Source organism: Lolium perenne, chromosome 1, assembly GCF_019359855.2.
Source record: "Lolium perenne isolate Kyuss_39 chromosome 1, Kyuss_2.0, whole genome shotgun sequence".
NCBI classification, from domain to species: domain Eukaryota; kingdom Viridiplantae; phylum Streptophyta; class Magnoliopsida; order Poales; family Poaceae; genus Lolium; species Lolium perenne.
The window spans coordinates 11,259,932-11,275,155 of NC_067244.2; the positions used below are offsets into that span (position 1 = coordinate 11,259,932).

At 44.9% G+C, this 15,224-nt stretch overlaps 2 long non-coding RNA genes across 2 annotated transcripts; both read right to left on the minus strand.

The window, feature by feature from the left end:
* Nucleotides 1–5,954: 5,954 nt before the first annotated feature.
* Nucleotides 5,955–8,810, minus strand: LOC127326019 (uncharacterized). The gene is made up of 3 exons (XR_007867532.2): nucleotides 8,593–8,810; nucleotides 8,256–8,504; nucleotides 5,955–7,603 (listed from the first exon to the last, which is right to left on the minus strand). It is a non-coding gene; the product is annotated as an uncharacterized lncRNA (long non-coding RNA).
* Nucleotides 8,811–10,210: 1,400 nt separating this feature from the next.
* Nucleotides 10,211–11,862, minus strand: LOC139835606 (uncharacterized). Its single transcript, XR_011751211.1, has 2 exons — nucleotides 11,624–11,862; nucleotides 10,211–10,390 (listed from the first exon to the last, which is right to left on the minus strand). It is a non-coding gene; the product is annotated as an uncharacterized lncRNA (long non-coding RNA).
* Nucleotides 11,863–15,224: the final 3,362 nt, after the last annotated feature.

The following is a 15,224-nucleotide window of genomic DNA, read 5'->3' on the forward strand; positions in this document are numbered from 1 at the left end:
ATTATATGGTTGGAATTGGAAAATGCTACATGTAGTAATTGGTATGATGTCTTGAATAACTTGATACTTGGCAATTGTTGTGCTCTTGTTTAAGCTCTTGCATCATATACTTTGCACCTATTAGTGAAGAAATACATAGAGCTTGTTAAAATTTGGTTTGCATGAGTGGTTTCTCTAGAGTCTAGATATTTTCTAGTGAGGTGTTTGAACAACAAGGAAGGCGATGTATAGTCTTATAATGCTTGTAATATGTCTTTTATGTAATTTTTGATGTACTAGTTTATGCTTGTGTTTGCTTCAAACAACCTTGCTAGCCTAAGCCTTGTACCGAGAGGGATTACTTCTCATGCATCCAAAATACTTGAGCCAACCACTATGCCATTTGTGTCCACCATACCTACCTACTACATGGTATTTCTCCGCCATTCCAAAGTAAATTGCTTGAAGTGCTACCTTTAAATTTCTATCCTCTACCTTTGCAATATATAGCTCATGGGACAAATAGCTTAAAAACTATTGTGCTATTGAATATGTACTTATGCACTTTATCTCTTATTAAGTTGCTTGTTGTGCGATAACCATGTTCCTGGGGACGCCATCAACTACTCTTTGTTGAATATCATGTGAGTTGCTATGCATGTTCGTCTTGTCTGAAGTAAGGGCGATCTACCACCTTATGGTTAGAGCGTGCATATTGTTAGAGAAGAACATTGGGCCGCTAACTAAAGCCATGATCCATGGTGGAAGTTTCAGTTTTGGACATATATCCTCAATCTCATATGAGAAAATTAATTGTTGCTACATGCTTATGCATAAAAGAGGAGTCCATTATCTGTTGTCTATGTTGTCCCGGTATGGATGTCTAAGTTGAGAATAATCAATAGCGAGAAATCCAATGCGAGCTTTCTCCTTAGACCTTTGTACAGGCGGCATAGAGGTACCCCTTTGTGACACTTGGTTAAAACATGTGCATTCCGATAATTCCGGTAGTCCAAGCTAATTAGGACAAGGTGCGGGCACTATTAGTATACTATGCATGAGGCTTGCAACTTGTAAGATATAATTTACATGAAACATATGCTTTATTACTACCGTTGACAAAATTGTTTCTTGTTTCCAAAATAAAAGCTCTAGCACAAATATAGCAATCAATGCTTCCCTCTGCGAAGGGCCTTTCTTCTACTTTTATGTTGAGTCAGTTTACCCATTTCTCTCTATCTTATAAGCAAACACTTGTATTAACTGTGCATTGATTCTTACATACTTGCTTATTGCACTTGTTATATCGCTTTGCATTGACAACTATCCATAAGATATACATGTTACAAGTTGAAAGCAACCGCTGAAACTTAATCTTCCATTGTGTTGCTTCAATGTCTTTACTAAGAATTTATTGCTTTATGAGTAACTCTTATGCAAGACTCATTGATGCTTGTCTTGAAAGTACTATTCATGAAAAGTCTTTGCTATATGATTAATTGTTTACTCAATGCATTAACATTGCTTCGAATCGCTGCATTCATCTCATATGATTTACAATAGTATGATCAAGATTATGTTGGTAGCATGTCACTTCAGAAATTATCTTTTTATCGTTTACCTACTCGAGGACGAGTAGGAACTAAGCTTGGGGATGCTGATACGTCTCCAACGTATCTATAATTTCTGATGTTCCATGCTTGTTTTATGACAATACCTACATGTTTTGCTTGCACTTTATATCATATTATGGCATTTATTGGACTAACCTATTAACAAGATGCCACGGTGCAGTTTACGTTTATTATGTCTGTTTATTGCAGAAAAGGCCCAAAAACCAAAGTGCTCGGAAAAATCCAGAAAAATTACAGAAATTCTATTTCGCTGGAAGACTCACGGAGCCAGAAGGGCAAGCCAGGGGGAGGCCCAGGGCCTCCTCACCATAGGCCGGCGCGGCCTGGAGGGTGGTCACCCCACCCTATGGTGTCGTCGCCTCGGGACTCTTCCGACTCCGACTCTTCGCCTATTTAAGCCGTCGTGACCTAAAACTTCGACACCGCTTGACGAAACTCCAGAAAGACTCCAGGGGCGCCGCCACATCGCGAAACTCCAATTCGGGGACAAGTCTCTCGTTCGGCACCCTGCCGGGACGGGGAATTGCCCCCGGAGCCATCTCCACCGCCATCTTCACCGCCATCGCTGCCTCCATGATGAGGAGGGAGTAATCCACCCCCGAGGCTGAGGGCTCCGCTGTAGCTATGTGGTTCATCTCTCTCCCATGTACCTCAATACAATAATCTCATGAGCTGCTTTACATGATTGAGATTCATATGAGTTTTGTATCACTATTCATCTATGTGCTACTCTAGTGAAGTTATTAAAGTAGTTTTATTCCTCCTGCACGGTGTAATGGTGACAGTGTGTGCATCCGTGTTAGTACTTGGCGTATGCTATGATTATGATCTCTTGTAGATTATGAAGTTAACTATTGCTATGATGGTATTGATGTGATCTATTCCTCCTACATAGTGTGAAGGTGACAGTGTGCATACTATGTTAGTACTTGGTTTAGTCATATTGATCTTTCATGCACTCTAAGGTTATTTAAATATGAACATTGAATTGTGGAGCTTGTTAACTCCGGCATTGAGGGTTCGTGTAATCCTACGCAATGTGTTCATCATCCAACAAGAGTGTAGAGTATGCATTTATCTATTCTGTTATGTGATCAATGTTGAGAGTGTCCACTAGTGAAAGTCTGATCCCTAGGCCTTGTTCCTAAATACTGCTATCGCTACTTGTTTCTTGTTTCTTTGCGTTACTACTGCTGCGTTACTACTGTTTGTTTACTGTCCTGGGCAAAGCACTTTTCTGGTGCCGTGCCGTTGCTACTATATATTCATACCACATGTATTTCACTATCTCTTCGCCGAACTAGTGCACCTATTAGGTGTGTTGGGGACACAAGAGACTTCTTGCTTTGTGGTTGCAGGGTTGCATGAGAGGGATATCTTTGACCTCTTCCTCCCTGAGTTCGATAAACCTTGGGTGATCCACTTAAAGGAAAACTTGCTGCTGTTCTACAAACCTCTGCTCTTGGAGGCCCAACACTGTCTACAGGAAAAGGAGGGGGGCGTAGACATCAATTAGTCACTCTAATATGAAGTTTTTGGGAGGTTTTTGAAATTTCCATGTTTGAAACCCAAAACCACTTCTCTTCATGCTTGACTTCATAAGAAAGAGTTTAGGGTTAGGGGGTAGATACATGATTTGTATGGTTTGAATATGTCCAAACCTTGTTTATCAACTTGAATATGCTTACTATATGACGTACATAAGAAGACTATGTACTTTGGTTTTTCAGTTTTCTATTTTTTTAAATTTTCTGCCCACTTGAATCTTGGTCAAATTAATCCTAGGGTTGACCATGATTTAAACAAGTCTATAACATGAAATGAAAAGGTAATCATGGATCCTTCTTAGTCACTCTAAAAATGAAGCTTTTGGGATGTGTTCTTGAAATTTCCATGTTTGAAACTCAAAACGACTTCTCTTCATGCTAGACTTCATAAGATTGACCGAGTTTAGGGTTAGGGGTAGATACATGATTTGTATGGTTTGAATATGTCAAAACCTTGTTAATTTATCAACTTGAATGCTTACTATATGACATAAGAAGACTATATGCTTTGGTTTTTCATTTTTCTGATTTTTTATGAATTTTATGCCCATTTGAATCTTTCGGTCAAATCCTAGGTTTGACAAAGATTTAAACGAGTTTAAAATATGAAAATGAAAAGTTAAGCATGGATCCTTCTTATTAGTCACTCTAAAATGAAGCTTTTGGGAGGTTCTTGAAATTTCCATGTTTGAAACCCAAAACCACTTCTCTTCATGCTTGACTTCATAAGACAGAGTTTAAGGGTTAGGAGGTAGATACATGATTTGTCTGGTTTGAATATGTCTAGACCTTGTTTATCAACTTTAATGCTTAGTATATGACATAAGAAGACTATGTGATTTAGTTTTTCATTTTTCTGTTTTTATTTTATTTTTCTGCCCATTTGAATCTTGTTGGTCAAATCCTAGGTTTGTACAAGATTTAGACAAGTTTAACACGTGAAAACGAATAAGTAAGCCTGTATCCTTCTTAGTCACTCCAAAATGTACCAATTGATAGATGTGTTAACTTTGCTTCATGGAAAAAATAATGTCATGTAAATGAGTTAACTAGGATTTCCTACGCTTGAATCCATAGGAAACTTTGTTCTAATGCACTATAATAATCAACCGAGTTTTTACACCAACAGGTCTGTCACTTACGTGTGGTGCCCACGTGTGACGCCCCGAAACCGGTACCATGAGGATCCCAGCGAACCCGCCGAAATCCGCATGATATCGATTCAGAGACGCCCTCCGACACGACGTGCGCGACGAATCACACACGTGATGCCAGAGGAATTAACACGAGCGGTAACATTACAACAGGATTACAATAGAGCCCACAAGAAACATATATTACAACAACAACTCCAACGAGTCAAGATACAAATAGATACATACAAAGATCCAAATCATAGAGAAGATCAAATACGTCCGAGTACGGACAAGATACAAATTGGACTAAGAGTCCTGAAGATAACCAGTGGCGTCCATAACCCTGCCCAGGCCAAGCCAGAAGGGTAACCTCGCTAACGTCGTCATCTTGTACCTGTCAAAGTCGGGCCATCGGTTGCCGACAAAAGGGGGAGGAGACAAAAAGAAAGGAAGGCGAGGGTAAGTACCATTGGCACGTACTTGCGAGACAAGACCAGCTATGCTCGCTGGTGGGCGGTATAAACTTCACCCGGCTATATGTGGAGTTTAGCGGCAGCAAAGCTACTATCCAATAGAGACACGCTACAACATCCGTCTACTCAGAGAAGATAAGAGAGCGCACAAGGTAACAGTTCTATACTCTGCAAACATAACACAGCCGATGTGATCCCCCTTCGCAAAGAGGTACTAGCAAAGGCACACACACTTTTTGAAAAAGTTTTATTAGCAAATTATTAGCAACAGGAAATAAGGTGTAAGTTGTTCTATGATCAAGCTATACAATTCCAAGTCGTCCATAACCGCGGACACGGCTTATCGATAAGATGTACACTGATGGCGTGTAACTAACACGTTCGTTGGGAACCCCAAGAGGAAGGTATGATGCGCACAGCAGCAAGTTTTCCCTCAGAAAGAAACCAAGGTTTATCGAACCAGGAGGAGCCAAGAAGCACGTTGAAGGTTGATGGCGGCGGGATGTAGTGCGGCGCAACACCAGAGATTCCGGCGCCAACGTGGAACCTGCACAACACAACCAAAGTACTTTGCCCCAACGAAACAGTGAGGTTGTCAATCTCACCGGCTTGTTGTAACAAAGGATTAGATGTATAGTGTGGATGATGATTGTTTGCAGAAAACAGTAGAACAAGTATTGCAGCAGATTGTATTCGATGTAAAAGAATGGACCGGGGTCCACAGTTCACTAGAGGTGTCTCTCCCATAAGATAGCATGTTGGGTGAACAAATTACAGTCGGGAATTGACAAATAGAGAGGGCATGACCATGCACATACATGATATGATGAGTATTGTGAGATTTAATTGGGCATTACGACAAAGTACATAGACCGCTATCCAGCATGCATCTATTCCTAAAAAGTCCACCTTCAGGTTATCATCCGAACCCCTTCCAGTATTAAGTTGCAAACAACAGACAATTGCATTAAGTATGGTGCGTAATGTAATCAATAACTACATCCTCGGACATAGCATCAATGTTTTATCCCTAGTGGCAACAGCACATCCACAACCTTAGAACTTTCTGTCACTGTCCCAGATTTAATGGAGGCATGAACCCACTATCGAGCATAAATACTCCCTCTTGGAGTTAAGAGCAAAAACTTGGCCAGAGCCTCTACTAATAACGGAGAGCATGCAAGATCATAAACAACACATAGGTAATAGATTGATAATCAACATAACATAGTATTCTCTATCCATCGGATCCCGACAAACACAACATATAGCATTACAGATAGATGATCTTGATCATGTTAGGTAGCTCACAAGATCCGACAATGAAGCACATGAGGAGAAGACAACCATCTAGCTACTGCTATGGACCCATAGTCCAGGGGTGAACTACTCACTCATCACTCCGGAGGCGACCATGGCGGTGAAGAGTCCTCCGGGAGATGAATCCCCTCTCCGACAGGGTGCCGGAGGTGATCTCCAGAATCCCCCGAGATGGGATTGGCGGCGGCGGCGTCTCAGTAAGGTTTTCCGTATCGTGGCTCTCAGTACTGGGGGTTTCGCGACGAAGGCTTTAAGTAGGCGGAAGGGCAACGCGGGGGGCCACACGAGGGCCCCACACGACAGGCCGGCGCGGCCCAGGCCCAGGCCGCGCCGCCCTAGTGTGTGGCCGCCTCGTGGCCCCACTTCGTCTCTCCTTCGGACTTCTGGAAGCTTCGTGGAAAAATAGGCCCCTGGGCGTTGATTTCGTCCAATTCCGAGAATATTTCTTTACTAGGATTTCTGAAACCAAAAACAGCAGAAAACAGCAGCTGGCTCTTCGGCATCTCGTTAATAGGTTAGTGCCGGAAAATGCATAAATACAACATAAAGTATGCATAAAACATGTAGATATCATCAATAATGTGGCATGGAACATAAGAAATTATCGATACGTCGGAGACGTATCATACACCCTGCAGGGGTTGCCCAAATGTAACCATACGTATGCTCGACCCCACTTACTACAGATGAAGTCTCACAACAAGACCGTTCCCAATGCAAGAGAAAGTTTAATGGGAGCCACCCAACTAAGCTACCCGTGACGAAGTCCGGCCGTACTCCGATACGGACCCAGAGGTCTGCGCCGGCGGCTAGGCGTGCGAACCACACGCTTCGCTAAACGTCCCGCAAGGTACAGTACAGAATATAAACACCCGAAGGCAACATGAAGTAAACACCCGAAGGCAACAGTAAGTAAAGCATGGCATAGGCAAATAAAACCAAGGTTGTGGCTCCCAATTAAACAGACTCGAGGAAAGGTAATGGGTGAGGGGGGGTCCCGATAATCGTCCCCACGCATGGGTAGAGCGCTCAATCTCGGAACAGATAACAAGAACTCGGGTCCTAGGGGACATTAGCGAGTCAAAGTTCTGATGCTTTCGCAAAGGGGCTCACAGATGCCTCTGCAATGTTATTATCCCTTAGCAATTTTAGTTGTAGCAAAAGTTATCAACATCATTTTCAAAAGGTGGTACATGTGTCAACTTCCCAACAAGATATCCCGAACTTCTCGAGATATCAACAAGACCCTAAACTCGCCTACGACTCGCAAAGCTGGCAAACAACAAACAATAGGTAGGGCGAGGAGGTGTATCTCGGACGTATAGGTAACAGGTGGATAGGACATGTGACACAACAAAATCGCAACATAAGGATAGCAATAGATCAAAAGAGCATGTAAAAGTAAAATAGGTGAAGGGGTGGGCTCGCCTGTGAAAAGCTGCAGAAGAACTTGTCGGAGAACTCGTCGTATCTCACATCAACACTTCGTGATCCTATCCAGGAAGAAGCAAATGCTGGAACACACACAACGGATGCAAATCTTTATACTACGGATAAAGAAGATCCAGCATGATCAAGATGATATGCATGACATGGCAGATATGGTGCAATGCAACTTATCCCATTTAATCGGAGTCGGAACCCCGGACAAGCAAGTTATGTTGGAGTTGCATTTTCTACCGGCAAAGTTAAGTGTTGATTAGCATGGCAAGACATGGCAGGGGTGCGCTACATCAAAGTTAAATGGAACCGGGACAACATATATATAATATCCCACATATTCCATAAGTTACATATTAGGTGATGATGCAAACTAGCACGAATTTATATGATGCACAATGCAACAGCAAGCATGGATGGTATATTCATGTTCCTCACATTTTTCTGATCAAAATTCATATATAACACTTTTTCATTAGAGTTACAGATTAAAAGTTATTCACATATTAGTTTTTATTATTGAAAATAGATAATCAGATTTATTTTTAAATAGAAAAGGACCCAGAAACAATTTTCGAAAAGGGGAAAGACCCCGGGTTTATTACTGAAAGTTACAGGGGGTTATGGTGTAAAGAGCAGGCGCTAGGGACGGCGGGTTGAGCATGGAAAACTTGCAGGGGCCTAGATGCAAGATTTGCAGATCTGGATCTGGAGAGGTTTTCTCACCAGCGAGGGGGCTAGCTCGTGTCGCTGACGAAAGGGCCCCACGCGCCACGCTGGCAAACCTTCCGTGAAGAAGGGATGCCGCGCGTGTCGCAGGCCTGGTGGTCACCGCGGCAGGGTTTGGTGCGCGCCGGCGACTGGAGGCGTCCCAGGATGCGAGGAAGGGGGCGTCGGGTGCGCCTTGTCGGCGCGGATGGAGAGGAGGCGGCGCCGCCCACGGGAGGTCGCCGGAGCTTCACCGTCGGCGGGTTGCTGCGGGCAAAACGGCCGGTAGCAAGGTGAGAAGAGGAGCAGAGGAGGGGGGAAACGACCGAGCGGTCCAGGAGGTGCGCCTGCTCACCAGGGATGTGCAGGACGTGACAAGGAGGGCGGAGGGGGACGGATGGCGATGAATCAAAGGTTTCCTCCCGCCAGGGATGGAAAGGGAATGGTGAATTTGGGGGCGATTGCGAAGCTTCCAGGTCGATTCCTCGCAAAGAGAGGTAGAGGACAACGGCGCGCATCTCGTGGTGCACTCGGAAGGGCGAGGGGAGGTGGGGAGCGGCGGCGCCATGTGTGTACTGTGGGGGGGGGGGAGCTCCGGTGGTGGTGCTTGCTTGCAAAGGAAGAAAAGATGGGGCAGGTGGGTGAGGATGAGGACGAGAGGGTGCGGTCCAGGCAAGAGATAAGGAGGGGGAAAACATGTGGGGTGGTGGTGAGTTGCTGGTGGGGGAGGACCACGGCAGGGGGGCTCACGAGCCTTTCGTGCTCCTCTTTGGCGAAGACGACGAAAAGAAGAGGAGACTTGGTCTCCGTTTGCTGAAAGGGTACGCGGGCCGGTGAGGTGGGCCGCTTGAAGGGAGTTGGGCTGGATCAGATGGGAAGGAGAGAGGAGGGAAGGCGGGCCAGGGAGGTGGGCTGCGGGGAAGAAGGAAGAAAAGGGCCAGAGATCGGCCTGGGTTAGGAGGTTAGGCTGTTTCTCCTTTTCCGTTTTTATTTGAAAACCTAGTGAATTCAAATTCCTTTTCTATTTTGAATCTAAGGCAAACTGAGAGGTAGATTCAAAATATTTACTTTGTTTGTTACCCAAAACAAAACACCTTTTTATACCAAAATTTATTTGTTGGAAAGACTTAGTTATAAAACTAAGAAATATGAGAGGAGGAGGATAAGGTTTTATTTAAAAGAAGACAAGGGAGAGGGGTTTTATAAAATAATTTTATTTTGGAAAAACATGAATGAGATGCATGCATGATGCTATGATGATGCACTAAAAGAAAAAGAACAAACAACTCTATAGGGGGTACTACCCTGGGCCGTTACAATCGACACCACTAACAAGGAACCTCGCCCCGAGGTTCCACGCCTTGGTACGGGGAAGAGAGGTGAACTAGCGGATCTTCTGACGACGTGTCGATCTCCTCGACACCACTACCGAGAATTGTTGCTCCATGTAGAACGGTCGACACCACCAACAAGTGGTCGTTGTTCCGTTGTTGATGATGCGCTACCGTCGGGATCCTCCGAAGATCGGACCTAATAGGTGAGGGGCAAGATCGTCCAACCCACGTCGAAACCTAAGACTCGAAGAAGCAGATAAGACAAGATTCAAAACTCACAAAGATAGGAGGAGAAAGAATACAGGAAAGGAGAAAAACAGAGCTAATCAGATCTATCGAACAAATTTTAGAAAATAGTTTTGACACTAGACACAACGTCCGTTGGCAAGGCTATCCTACATGCTGGACTAGTGGGGTACCGTCAACCTAAGCTCTGATACCAACTTGTGACGCCCCGAAACCGGTACCATGAGGATCCCAGCGAACCCACCGAAATCCGCATAATATCGATTCAGAGACGCCCTCCGATACGACGTGCGCGACAAATCACACACGTGATGCTAGAGGAATTAACACGAGCGGTAACATTACAACAGGATTACAATAGAGCCCACAAGAAGCATATATTACAACAACAACTCCAACGAGTCAAGATACAAATAGATACATACAAAGATCCAAATCATAGAGAAGATCAAATACGTCCGAGTACGGACAAGATACAAATTGGACTAAGAGTCCTGAAGATAACCAGTGGCGTCCATAACCCTGCCCAGGCCAAGCCGGAAGGGTAACCTTGCTAACGTCGTCATCTTGTACCTGTCAAAGTCGGGCCATCGGTTGCCGACAAAAGGGGGAGGAGACAAAAAGAAAGGAAGGCAGGGTAAGTACCATTGGCACGTACTTGCGAGACAAGACCAGCTATGCTCGCTGGTGGGCGGTATAAACTTCACCCGGCTATATGTGGAGTTTAGCGGCAGCAAAGCTACTATCCAATAGAGACACGCTACAAAATCCGTCTACTCAGAGAAGATAAGAGAGCGCACAAGGTAACAGTTCTATACTCTGCAAACATAACACAGCCGATGTGATCCCCCTTCGCAAAGAGGTACTGGCAAAGGCACACACACTTTTTGAAAAAGTTTTATTAGCAAATTATTAGCAACGGGAAATAAGGTGTAAGTTGTTCTATGATCAAGCTATACAATTCCAAGTCGTCCATAACCGCGGACACGGCTTATCGATAAGATGTACACCCTGCAGGGGTTGCCCAAATGTAACCATACGCATGCTCGACCCCACTTACTACAGGTGAAGTCTCACAACAAGACCGTTCCCAATGCAAGAGAAAGTTTAATGGGAGCCACCCAACTAAGCGACCCGTGACGAAGTCCGGCCGTACTCCGATACGGACCCAGAGGTTTGCGCCGGCGGCTAGGCGTGCGAACCACACGCTTCGCTGAACGTCCTGCAAGGTACAGTACAGATTATAAACACCCAAAGGCAACAGGAAGTAAACACCCGAAGGCAACAGTAAGTAAAGCATGGCATAGGCAAATAAAACCAAGGTTGTGGCTCCCAATTAAACAGACTCGAGGAAAGGTAATGGGTGAGGGGGGTCCCGATAATCGTCCCCACGCATGGGTAGAGCGCTCAATCTCGGAACAGATAACAAGAACTCGGGTCCTAGGGGACATTAGCAAGTCAAAGTTCCGATGCTTTCGCAAAGGGGCTCACAGATGCCTCTGCAATGTTATTATCCCTTAGCAATTTTAGTTGTAGCAAAAGTTATCAACATCATTTTCAAAAGGTGGTACATGTGTCAACTTCCCAACAAGATATCCCGAACATCTCGAGATATCAACAAGACCCTAAACTCGCCTACGACTCGCAAAGCTGGCAAACAACAAACAATAGGTAGGGCGAGGAGGTGTATCTCGGACATATAGGTAATTGGTGGATAGGACACGTGACACAACAGAATCGCAACATAAGGATAGCAATAGATCAAAAGAGCATGTAAAAGTAAAATAGGTGAAGGGGTGGGCTCGCCTGTGAAAAGCTGCAGAAGAACTTGTCGGAGAACTCGTCGTATCTCACATCAACACTTCGTGATCCTATCCAGGAAGAAGCAAATGCTGGAACACACACAACGGATGCAAATCTTACTACTACGGATAAAGAAGATCCAGCATGATCAAGATGATATGCATGACATGGCAGATATGGTGCAATGCAACTTATCCCATTTAATCGGAGTCGGAATCCCGGACAAGCAAGTTATGTTGGAGTTGCATTTTCTACCAGCAAAGTTAAGTGTTGATTAGCATGGCAAGACATGGCAGGGGTGCGGTACATCAAAGTTAAATGGAACCGGGACAACATATATATAATATTCCACATATTCCATAAGTTACATATTAGGTGATAATGCAAACTAGCACGAATTTATATGATGCACAATGCAACAACAAGCATGGATGGTATATTCATGTTCCTCACATTTTTCTGATCAAAATTCATATATAACACTTTTTCATTAGAGTTACAGATTAAAAGTTATTCACATATTAGTTTTTATTATTGAAAATAGATAATCAGATTTATTTTTAAATAGAAAAGGACCCAGAAACAATTTTCGAAAAGGGGAAAGACCCCGGGTTTATTACTGAAAGTTACAGGGGGTTATGGTGTAAAGAGCAGGCGCTAGGGACGGCGGGTTGAGCATGGAAAACTTGTAGGGGCCTAGATGCAAGATTTGCAGATCTGGATCTGGAGAGGTTTTCTCACCAGCGAGGGGGCTAGCTCGTGTCACTGACGAAAGGGCCCCACGCGCCACGCTGGCGCCACGCTGGCAAACCTTCCGTGACGAAGGGATGCCGCGCGCGTCGCAGGCCTGGTGGTCACCGCGGCAGGGTTCGGTGCGCGCCGGCGACTGGAGGCGTCCCAGGACGCGAGGAAGGGGGCGTCGGGTGCGCCTTGTCGGCGCGGACGAAGAGGAGGCGGCGCCGCCCACGGGAGGTCGCCGGAGCTTCACCGTCGGCGGGTTGCTGCGGGCAAAACGGCCGGTAGCAAGGTGAGAAGACGAGCAGAGGAGGGGGGGGGGACGACCGAGCGGTCCAGGAGGTGCGCCTGCTCACCAGGGATGTGCAGGACGTGACGAGGAGGGCGGAGGGGGGCGGATGGCGATGAATCAAAGGTTTCCTCCCGCCAGGGATGGAAAGGGAACGGTGAATTTGGGGGCGATTGCGAAGCTTCCAGGTCGATTCCTCGCACAGAGAGGTAGAGGACGACAGCGCGCATCTCGTGGTGCACTCGGAAAGGCGAGGGACGGTGGGGAGAGGCGGCGCCATGTGTGTACTGTGGGGGGGAGCTCCGGTGGTGGTGCTTGCTTGCAAAGGAAGAAAAGATGGGGCAGGTGGGTGAGGATGAGGACGAGAGGGTGCGGTCCAGGCAAGAGATAAGGAGGGGGAAAACATGTGGGGGTGGTGGTGAGTTGCTGGTGGGGGAGGACCACGGCAGGGGGGCTCACGAGCCTTTCGTGCTCCTCTTTGGCGAAGACGACGAAAAGAAGAGGAGACTTGGTCTCCGTTTGCTGAAAGGGTACGCGGGCCGGTGAGGTGGGCCGCTTGAAGGGACTTTGGCTGGATCCGATGGGAAGGAGAGAGGAGGGAAGGCGGGCCAGGGAGGTGGGCTGCGGGGAAGAAGGAAGAAAAGGGCCAGAGATCGGCCTGGGTTAGGAGGTTAGGCTGTTTCTCCTTTTCCGTTTTTATTTGAAAACCTAGTGAATTCAAATTCTTTTTCTGTTTTGAATCTGAGGCAAGCTGAGAGGTAGATTCAAAATATTTACTTTGTTTGTTACCCAAAACAAAACACCTTTTTATACCAAAATTTATTTGTTGGAAAGACTTAGTTATAAAACTAAGAAATATGAGAGGAGGAGGATAAGGTTTTATTTAAAAGAAGACAAGGGAGGGGTTTTATAAAATAATTTTATTTTGGAAAAACATGAATGAGATGCATGCATGATGCTATGATGATGCACTAAAAGAAAAAGAACAAACAACTCTATAGGGGGTACTACCCTGGGCCGTTACACCACGCGTGAGGTCCCACACTTCAGTGAGCACAAGTCACGTGCAATAGGTACGCAAACTCCCAGCCATCTTCTTTGTCAAGAGAAGACGCATCAGGATTCGTATTGGTCAAATCCTAGGTTTGACCAAGATTTAAACAAGTTTAATACATGAAAATGAGAAGGGGAGCCTGTATCATCCTTCTTATTAATTAGTCACTCTAAAATGAAGCTTTTGGGAGGTTTTTGAAATTTCCATGTTTGATACCCAAAACCACCTCACTTCATGCTTGACTACATAAGACAAAGTTTAATTAGGGGTTAGGGGGTAGATACATGATTTACATAGTTTGAATATGTCTAGACCTTGTTTCTCAACTTTAATGCTTAGTACTATATGACTGATGTCTACGCGTGCTTCTATTCTTGTAGACAGTGTTGGGCCTCCAAGAGCATAGGTTTGTAGAACAGCAGCAAGTTTCCCTTAAGTGGATCACCCAAGGTTTATCGAACTCAGGGAGGAAGAGGTCAAAGATATCCCTCTCATGCAACCCTGCAACCACAAAGCAAGAAGTCTCTTGTGTCCCCAACACACCTAATAGGTGCACTAGTTCGGCGAAGAGATGGTGAAATACAAGTGGTATGAATGAATATGAGCAGTAGTAACGGCGCCAGAAAAGTGCTTGCCGGCGTGCAGTTGATGGTAGTAATATTGCAGGAAGTAAAGATGCAGTAGAACAGTAAACAAGCAGCGATAGCAGTATTTAGGAACAAGGCCTAGGGATCATACTTTCACTAGTGGACACTCTCAACATTGATCACATAACAGAATAAATAGATAGATGCTAGACTCTACACCCTCTTGTTGGATGATGAACACCACTAACTGTGTAGGATTACACGAACCCTCAATGCCGGAGTTAACAAGCTCCACAATATTCAATGTTCATATTTAAATAACCTTAGAGTGCATAACAGATCAACATAACCAAACCAAGTACTAACATAGCATGCACACTGTCACCTTCACACTACGAAAGGAGGAATAGATCACATCAATACCATCATAGCAATAGTTAACTTCATAATCTACAAGAGATCACAATCATAGCCTACGCCAAGTACTACACGATGCACACACTGTCACCATTACACCGTGCAGGAGGAATAAACTACTTTAATAACATCACTAGAGTAGCACACAGATATATTGTGATACAAAACACATTGCAATCATAAAGGGATATAAATAAGCACTTCACTATGCCATTCATAACAGTGAATAAGTATTCTGTGAAATATAGCCTAAGAGACCCACACGGTGCACACACTGTCACCTTTACACACGTGGGACAAGGAGTCTCCGGAGATCACATAAGTAAAATCCACTTGACTAGCATAATGACATCTAGATTACAAGCATCATCATATGAATCTCAATCATGTAAGGCAGCTCATGAGATTATTGTATTGAAGCACATAGGAGAGAGATGAACCACATAGCTACCGGTACAGCCCCGAGGGTGAATTACTCCCACCTCATGGGAGACAGCAGCGTTGATGAAGATGGCGGTGGTG